Source organism: Spermophilus citellus (assembly GCF_964194105.1).
Source record: "Spermophilus citellus genome assembly, chromosome: 1".
Taxonomy (NCBI): domain Eukaryota; kingdom Metazoa; phylum Chordata; class Mammalia; order Rodentia; family Sciuridae; genus Spermophilus; species Spermophilus citellus.
In genome coordinates, this window is record NC_138182.1 from 84,779,071 (window position 1) to 84,789,081 (window position 10,011).

General features: G+C 41.6%; 1 pseudogene across 1 annotated transcript; it reads left to right on the forward strand.

The window, feature by feature from the left end:
* The first annotated feature begins 2,929 nt into the window (after positions 1-2,929).
* Positions 2,930-3,988, forward strand: LOC308642012 (phosphoglycerate kinase 1-like; annotated as a pseudogene). The gene has a single exon. The product of its transcript is annotated as a phosphoglycerate kinase 1-like (transcript).
* The last annotated feature ends 6,023 nt before the right edge of the window (positions 3,989-10,011 follow it).

A 10,011-nucleotide genomic window follows, 5' to 3' on the forward strand; every position in this document is an offset into this window, starting at 1 on the left:
GAATGTTTTATCAGTGCCCGGAAACCAGCATAGGAAACCGTTTCTGGGTAGAACATCGAAGCTGAAGAGGGCGGTTGGTGTAGTGTAGAGAAGTCAGACTCCACCATTTGAATAGCATCTTGGTGACTATTGCCATCATCAATATTTTTCTTTAGCTTTTCTTGTTTTCTTTTTCCTTTTATGTAAATAAAGGCTTCTTTTAAAAAGGAAACTCTGGGCTGTACTGCATGTGGGAGATCAATGTCACCATCATAAATTAAATATTTTTATATTTAATTGTATGATATATTCATTATGAATTAAAGTGTAAATACATGACTCCTGGAATGATAAACATTTTGCCCATATGGCACCCAAGTGGTGTTCACCAGCTCTGCTAATGGCCACAGTGATACACGGCCCACTGGGAAGATCTGGATAGAAAGGGGGCTCCATGTGGATTCACACTCTGCCAATGCTAACTTCTGTTGTTTGGGAGAAGTTGCTTAATGTCTGCTTCCTCACCAAAGAAGAGGGAACAATGGTATCTCCCCTTCAGAGCTGGTGCTTTGGAACATCAAGAATGAACAGTCATATTTAGCTCAGTGCCTGGCAAAGAAAAGTATAGAAAGATAAACAATCTAAAGACTTCTTTTTTCCATGAGCAAATATGATGAGAATTTCTCTCAGAGAAGGCAAGCAATCAAGTGTAGCTATGCATCAGCTCTCATTGAACTTGGAATGACACTTCATTATATTTAAATCATTTAATTGTTGAGTGTGTTTGCTGAAAAGAGCTTAGAACATTCATACCCATGTATGTTCCTTCCCAGAGCAGATCACAGCATCAGAAGTGTGAGAATCAACTCTTCTAACTCATGTCCCTTCTTTTCTCATGACTCTGTCCAACCCTGAGGTGACATCCTCTGTCCTCGGTCTCCAACTATGTCCTTTCCTTGGGTTCCTTTTCAAACCAGGGAATACTGTTGTGTTTTTAGCCTGAGTTGTCTGCTAGGCACCTAGGTTGGGGTGAGGAAGAGTGGAGTGAGGTTCGATCACTGTGAAGAAGAGCTCAGGATACCTGGATCCCGGCCAGGCATGGGCCAAGCAGAGTGTACTTTGCAGGCCATCTGGCTGCATGCCTGGTGCTCAGTATGACCTGGGACACCTCTAAGCTGCTGTGGTTTTGGCAGTGAGGAGAGAGTTTGGCTTATCCACCAGCCCCTGCCTCCTACTCTGTCCTGGTGGGAAGCCCCACCTCCTGCCCCTCAGTGACCTCTAGCAAGCTGGGCAAATGCACCCAGTGGATCCCTGCTCTGTGCCCATCCTTGCCAGCCCTTCTGTTGGTTGCAGGGTATGACAACCAGAGCACCTAAATGTTCCCAAGTGTTAGGCTATCCCATGACAGTAAAAGTTGAACTGATAGTCTCACACTTGTCGGTGGTGGTTAAATTTGCAGGAGCCAGACTACTCCATGACATGAGAGCAGAAACCTCCCGAGAGTAAATCTGTGCCTAACCTCCTTTCAAGGGGTGATTCCTCAACAATGGGTAAGTGAAGTTGCAGGAAATGGAGAAATTTCTCCCAGGTTAGTTACTGAGCTGTTGCTAATCCAATTCATTTATTTTATAATTTTTATAATTTATAATTTTATAATTACATATAATATCTGGCTTAATAATGCTTCAATTTAGGATTTTACAATGGTAGTAAAGTGATGTGCATTCAGTAGAAACTATTCAGTAGAAATAGGCTTAGGAATTGGGAGATTTTCCTGGGGTAGTGCCATGTGGTCTGATCCTCCTTTGCAATGCTCTGTGGGGACAGCTCCTGGTCAGCCTCATGTTCCCGGGAGGAAACCAGGGATACTCTACTGTGTGGGACAGCTCAGCTGGGACATTCAGTGAATTAGGCATGTTAAGCACATTTTCCATTTATGATATTTTCAAGTCATAATGGGTTTATTGGGATGTGAGTCCATTATAAGTTGAGGAGTATCTATGTTTTACAATTGTTATAATGAAGGTCAGATGCCTAGACCAGGATATGAAAGACCTGTAGCTCATAGTGGGACTTATATTGCAATGGAAAATAAGAAAGATATAAAGTTTATAGTGTTTGTAATTAAATTATAAAAAACAATAAATGAAAAATAGTTCCAAATTTTTAGGTTGATATTTAGTGCTTCAGGTGTACAGGTAGGGTGATGGAGGGTACAGAGGCCTCTGTTCTGACTCCAGAGAGCACTATATTCTCTCTGCTAAATCATTTTCTCTTTCCTTCCTTTGATTCCATCCTCTCTGTCCCTGGGATCTTCTCAAATATTTATGAAGATCATATCATGTCACATATTTAGGGCACTTTCAGAAAAAAGTAGTGTTGTTCCTATTCAAACAATTAAAACTCAGTGTAATGCAAACTCCATAATGATGTGGTTATCAACAGGAGGGTAGTATTCAGATGCAGTGACCATGTGTCCATATTTGCATGTGTGTTCACGTATGTGTGTATGCATGAGTCTGTGTATGTCTATGATTGCTGACGGTGATCAGTAGAATCTTTTATGAAAGCCACTGTGTAGTCATTTGGACTGAAATTTAAATAGGAAGAGGAGTCATTCACATGAAGGCAGGTGAGGGAATTCTTAAAGAGACGAGGAGCATAGGGAAAGGCAGGTGTGTGGAGACCAGCCATCAGTGTAAGTGTGTGTTTGGGGAGCGGCAGCAGGCCAGAGCGCTAGCTGGGGATGGGAGGTCCCCTTGGCTTCAACACCATGCTAAATCTTCAGCCTTACTGTGAAGGTGAGGGCGAACTTCTGAAAAGTTGCAAGCAAGGCATAAATGTGGGATGAAGATGGTGGCAGCACCGGAAATTGATGTATCGGAGGTGGTAGCCATCATCCAGGGTAGAAAAGTGGAGGGCTCACCTGGACTGGCCTGATGGAGTTCCCATGTCTGACAAGTACTCCTTAGAACCAGTTGCTATAAAATTAAACTATTTGCTGGGCAAGGATGTTCTGATCTGGAAGGACTGTGTGGGCCCAGAAGTAGAGAAAGCTTGTGCCAATCCAGCAGCTTGAGTCTGTTATCCTTCTGGAGAACCTTTGCTTTCATGTTGAGGAAGAAGGGAAGGGAGAAGATCCTTCTGGGAACAAGGTTAAAGCCAAGCCAGCCAAAGTAGAATCTTTCTGAGCTTCACTTTCTAAACTAGGGGATGTCTGTGTGAATGATGCTTTTGATGCTGCATATGGAGCTCCATGGTGGGAGTCAATCTTTCACAGAAGGCTGGTGTTTTTTTTTTTTGTTTTTTTTTTTTTGTTGTTGTTTTTTTTTTTTGATGAAGAAGGAGCTGAACTATTTTGCCAAGGCCTTAGAGAGCCCAGAGCAACTTTTCCTGGCCATCTTAGGTGGAGCTAAAGTTGCAGACAAGATCCAGCTGATCAATAATACGCTGGACAAAGTCAATGAGGTGATTATTGGTGGTGGAATGGCTTTAACCTCCCTTAAGATGCTCAACAACATGGAGATCGGCACTTCTCTGTTTGATGAAGGGGGATCCAAGATTGTCAAAGACCTTATGTCCAAAGCTGAGAAGAATGGCGTGAAGATCACCTTGCCTGTTGATGAGAAGTTTGATGAGAATGCCAACACTGGCCAAGACACTGTGGCCTCTGGAATACCTGCTGGGTGGCTGGGCTTGGACTGTGGTCCTGAGAGCAGCAAGAAACATGCTGAAGCTGTCGGTTGGGCTAAGCAAATCATATGGAATGGACCTGTGGGTGTCTTTGAATGGGACGCTTTTGCCCAGAGAACCAAAGCACTCATGGATGAGGTGATGAAAGCCACTTCCAGGGGCTGCATTCCCATCATAGGTGGCGGAGACACGGCCACTTGCTGTGCCAAATGGAACAAAGGATAAAGTCAGCCATGTGCGCACTGGTGGTGGTGCTAGTTTGGAGCTCCTGGAAGGTGAAGTCCTTCCTGGAGTGGATGCTGTCAGCAATGTTTAGTACTTTTCCTGCCTTTTGCTTCCTGTGCATGGCCCCTAAGTCATCTTAGCATTTTCCACATCTCCACTTGACATTAAGCTAAAACCTACCCCCACATCAAGATTCAGCTAGTGGCCAAGAGATGTAGCACAGGATCCCTTAAACAGTTGCATGGCATCTCAGCTCATCTTTACTGCACCCTGGATTTGCCTACGTTCTTCAAGGTCTCATTTAAATTTCTTAGTGACTAAACCATTGTGCATTCTAGAGCGCATCTATTTATATTTTGCCTGTTAAAACAAAGTGAGCTGTGTCAGCTTAGTTCTCTTTTGTGAAGTAGCTTGTTGTGATTAGCTTGTCACTGTTCACTCCTCGGCATGGAAACGTGATGAAATTCTAGTTTTAGGGAGAAACCATTGGTGATCTATTAACAGAGATGATCTATTTTATTAAATCAATAAAAGTGTCCATTTGTTTTAAATCAATAAAAGTGTCCATTGAAACTGGAAAAAAAGAAAGAAAAGAGGGAGTCTCAAGCAGTGGCAGCAACACGCAGTGAAGAAGAATAGATGGGGGAGGAGACAGAAAAGGAGACTCAGTTTTATATTCCAATTCTCTTCATTTTCTCCTTGACTGCCTAGGCAAGTGGCCATCCTTTCCCATTGAACTCATCTCAATGCTCTTCTAATGGCCTCCCTAAATCCACCTTGACTTCCCTCTACTCTGGTCTCAGTTATGTTTATCTCATTAGAATATTCTATCACTCACCCCAAAAGCAAAACTTTCATTGGCCTCTAAAGCTCTGTAAGGACTACCTTGTTCCCAGCTCCCGACGTCTCCATTCATTTCTTTTTTTTAAATTTATTTTTATTTTTTATTTTCTTTGAGAGGTAGAGAGAGGTAGAGAGAGAAAGGTAGAGAGAGAGAGAATTTCAACATTTATTCTTTAGTTATCGGCGGGCACAACATCCCCGCTGGCATGCGGGGCTGAGGATGGAACCCGGGCCGCACGCATGCCAGGCGAGCACGCCACCGCCCGAGCCACATCCCCAGCCCTCCATTCATTTCTTGCTTGCTGGTTTGTTGCATAGACCTGCTTTTCATTTCCTGGACCCTCTGCCAAGTTCCTTCCCTGTATTTTTTTCTACGGGCATCGCTTCATACCTCCTTCCCCCTACTCATCCTTTCAAACTCAGGCAAATCTGTAGGGAAGCCTAATCTATCAGGTATTCCCATTAAAGACTCGTTAACATTCAGCCACTTTTCCTTTTAGCCCCTGTTACAATTGTGATTTTTGCCTATGTGTGGAACTATTTGAGCAACATCTATCTTCATCTCTACCTCTCCCCTACCTATATGCAAAGTCGATTCTCAATTCCATGAGGACAGGGTGCCATGTCTGCAAGCCAAGTATGTAGAGATCAGGGATCTGGGAGAGAGTCCAATAAAACTCTGGGGCACAGGGACTAAAATGTGTTCATTTTTGTACCTGCAGCACCCAGGGAATTTCCTGGCACACAACCATGGGCTGGAGAGATGCATGCTGGATTTGTTTTAAATTAGGAACTACCAGAAAGAAAAATGCTGAATCCTATTAAATCTCCTTGGGGATAGGTGGACAAGAGCCCTCAGTCCAAGGCTTCCATCTGTTACTTTGTTCAGTCGAGATATATTCTTTCTATATAAATTTTCTTCAGCCTAGACAGTCTATGACAAGTGCAGACAATTATAAAATATAGTAGTCCAGCATTAGGTTCGTTGCAACAGTGATTTTCCATCCCACAAATATTGGGGATGCAGGAATCAGGGGGAGAATGCTGGGGGAAATTTTGAAAGCCCTCTTAGGTTTCTTAATGCAGCACAGACATTTTTCCAGAAAATACAGGTGGGCCATACCCTGATGCAGGCAAAATGGCTTAGGTGGCTTCCAGGAGAATTCTCCCAGGCCTGGGATATGGGCTTCCTCCACATCAAGAATTCATTGCTCTTTTTGCTGTGGAGGTAAGTTCTAAATTCCTCAATCCACTTTTCATTCTGAAAACCTTTCATTACCCACCTTGGTTTTCCTTGGTTGTGAAAACAGGGTCTGCAGGTCCATTTTTTTTTTGTTCATTATGAAGATTAAGTGAGATGTCTCATGAATAAATGCTTGGAAGAAACTTAGGAAAAAAGTTGAATTTCATAAAGTTTAATTTTCGGTTTTATTCCTTATTTGAGAGATTGAAAGGCAGGCTAATGTTATATTAGGGACAGAATACCAGAAAGAAATTGTATTAAGTTGGATAAAAAATGCTGATTACAAAGGTGTTATGTATACGGGGTAAAAATGGGAGTTCATAATCTGCTTGAATCAAATGTATGAAATATGATATGTCAAGAGCTATGTAATGTTTTGAACAACTAATAATAAACAAAAGAGGTAAAAAAAAAACAAAGGTGTTAGCTACTACACTTTATCTACTATTCATTCATCCAATCATCCATCTACCCATCCTCCCACTTGCCCACTCACTAGAACACAAATATTAATACAAATAATTAAGCCTGCAATATCAACCTTTCTTCTAGTTGAAAGAGACTGTTTTAAATTTAAAGAGTCTCCATTTAAGTAAGTAAAAACATATGACAATGATGGACCCTTGACCTTCAGACTTGTCTTTCTAATTGCTTCCTGTCCATCTTCATGTGGATGTCTCAGGATCCACTTATAAGCGTTCCCTTTATATGTGCTTCTCTCCCTAATATATATGGCCTTGGATAATGGGGTCACTATTTGTCCATGCAGTCAGCTAAGCTGGAAACCAAAGACATTTCATATTTCATTTTTTCTTCCTTGTGTAGCATTCCCTTGACTCGTACTCTACTTCCCAAACACACTGTGGTCTTGTCCCCTCTTTGCCAAACTCCGTTCCAGAGCCATCTGCCAGTGGCTGCAATCTGTACAAGTGGAAGTTAAGAATATTGTAATTTGGAAGAGAATGGGATTATTTATTTTTGAGACTTTTTTTTCAATAACAAATCTCAAAATGAAATTGGCAGTTAAAGGCTTGTATGGGATCTCTAAAGACAGGTGCTAAGTTTTCCTGTGGAAAAGTACATCTTGTGCAAATTTCCTTCATGCTTTCTGCTATGGTTTGGAAGAACACTCTGCAAAGATCTATATATAAAAGCTCGGTCCTCAGGGTGGTGTTATTTGGAGGTACTGGAACCTTTGAGAGGTGGGATCTAGTAGGAGGCTGCTAGGGGTATGACCTCAAGTGGGATTGAGAGACCCCAGTTCTTCTATTTCTCTCTGCTTCCTGACTTGTGAGGACATTTACTTTGATATGCTCCTGTCATTGCTGTGCCACTCTCAAGCAGAGGCCAAACTGATTGGGCCTCTTGATATTGGATTTGAACCTCCAAACTGTGAGATAAATAAACCTTTTCTTTTTATAGAGTTAATTTCCTCAGTTATTTCATTGTATTAACTTAAAGCTAAGTAATAAATAAAAACCTTTTCTTTTTATAGAGTTCATTTCCTCAGTTATTTCATTGTATTAACTTAAAGCTAAGTAATACACTTCCCTACCGTCCAACTTTGGGCCTCACGTGATTCTGAAGTTGTGAAAACCATGCTATCACAAACTTTGGGTTCCTTTCAGGAAAATAAATATATTTTCTCATTTAGTGTATTTTTAATTTTCAGTTCCCATCTTATTATAAATCCCTACTTGTTATTATATTTTAGTCAAAAGTCTCTGCTCTCTGAATTGTTCCCTTTTTGTTTTCCTCGTGTAGTCCTTGAAATCTCATGGCTTTGATTGCAATTTCTTTTTATGGATTGCCTATAGTATTCTTAGGGAGTTTTTCTTTTCTTTTCATGTTTGGCTAAGGTGCTGTATATATTGAAATTAACTTTTTCTGGATTGAACAAGCTCTACACATCTCTACTGTGTCCAAAACTCTTAATAACTTCCAATTACTTACTGTTATATTAGAAAGAATGTAGCTGGTCATTTCCCCTATTTCCTGGAACATTGGGGGTGGGGTTGGGGTCTGAAACCTTGGAATTTCCTGAGAGGTAGGAGTGTCTGTGTTGCCTTGGTGGGCCCCTCAGACCATGCCTGAGTTTATGCTAATGAAATGGCTCATGGTGACCCTTAGACAGATTCAGGATAGGGGCTGGCAGGCTATAAAGACAAACCATGTGATTAGAGGGTTTGGGTTTTTAGCTGGGTGATTTCAGACCTAACTCCTCACTTCTGGGGAGGAAAGGGGATCTGGGATTGAGTTCACTCACATGGCCAGGGACTCCATCAATCACACCTACATAATGAGGCCCTGAGAAAAACTCAGGACACCTACAGCTCCAGTGAGCGTCCCTGGTTGGTGAGTCACACCGATGTGCCAGGAGGGTGACACATCCTGAGGAAACGTTGGGGACCCTCCCAGACCTCGCCCTGTGTGTCTCTTCATTTGGCCGGACCTGAGTTCTATCCTTTATAATTACTATAATCATAAGAAACAGTACTTTCCTGAATTCTCTGAGTCATTCTAGTGAATTATCAAACCCGAGGGAACTCAAACCTGAGAGGGAACTCCTGAACTTGGATCCAGTTTGGTCAGAGGTGCAGGTGGCCTGGAATCCCGGGGCCTGTGGCCACTGTGGGAAGCGAAGGCGGTCTTGTGGGGAACTGTGTCGTCTGCCAGTGCAGTCTGGCCTCGCTTCAGGCCGTCAGCATCAGAAGGGCTCTGAAACGGTGAATTGCCTTCCATCCTGCCTCAGTGCCCACACCCTCCTTCCTCTGTTTCAGCGGGACTGATCTGCTCTCTGCTCATCTTAAGTTCTAAGCTTCTTTCAGCCTTGATGGGGATCCTCTGGCTCTCTTAAACTCTTCTGTTCATCCATCAGAGGTTGGCAGATGCGGTGCTGCTTCTTTGGAATCTTTTTCATTTGTCCTTCTTAGGCAGTCATTTCCCTTCTCTGAACTCCTAAAACATTAGAGATTACCGCTTATTTTGATCATTCCATCTTCTCCTGGTATCAATGGGGAACTGGCCCCAGGACCCCCTGTGTATATCAAACTCTGCAGATGCTTGAGTATATATTGGCATAGTCTTTGCATAGAACCTATGAACATCCTTCTGTAGACTTGGAATCATGTTTAAATGATTTATACTACCCAACACAATGTAAATGCTAAATAGTTGTTAAACTGTATTGCATAGGGAATAATGAGAAGAAAAAAAGCCTGTACGTGTTCAGAACAGTCATGACTTTTTCTGAATATTTTGGTCCGTGGTTGTTTGAATTCACAAATGCAGGACATGGAGTGTTGACAGTATATTGTTTTCCCAACAGGATACTAACAGACCCTGAAGTTGTATCTTACATTTAAAAAAAAATTCTATTCTTTTTTAGCACAGAGATTAACATATACCAAAGAATGGACCAATAGATTGAAATGACACTCATAGTTACACTGACCAAGACTTTAGAGTGTACTGAGACACAGAAGAGAATTGTAGAGCTTTAGGTTTGGAAAGGACTTCAAAGGTCATTTGGTGAGAGCATTTTGCTTTGTAGGCATTTGGGGAATATTTGTTGAATGAACCAGGAAAAGGAAAGATGAGCTGCTGCTCATCTGCTCAAAATCCTAAAGCCATTAAAATGTATAGAGCCAATGGATCCAGACCAACTCAGCTTAGCGGTGGGATAACTTTATTTCCTTTCTATAAGATCTCACAGTAGCCACATTCTCTGCACCCGCTCAGTTATTAGACATAGGGCAGAAATCTCTTTTCTAATGTGATCGAGTTCAGATGAGCTTAAGTATTATAGAGCATGAATGGTTTTCTGCTCCTTTTTTTTTGAAATATAAATGTTTTATCTCAAATAGAGCAGGTGAAGGCATTTAAATTCTTAATGAGCATTTCTTCTTGGAAGGCTTATTTTATGTATGTTAAAATAAAATTTGATGTACCCTTCTAGTATCTAGGATAAAGTGGAAGTAAAAAAAGCAATTCTCAAACATTACTGTATATCTATAAATTCTAAGTAT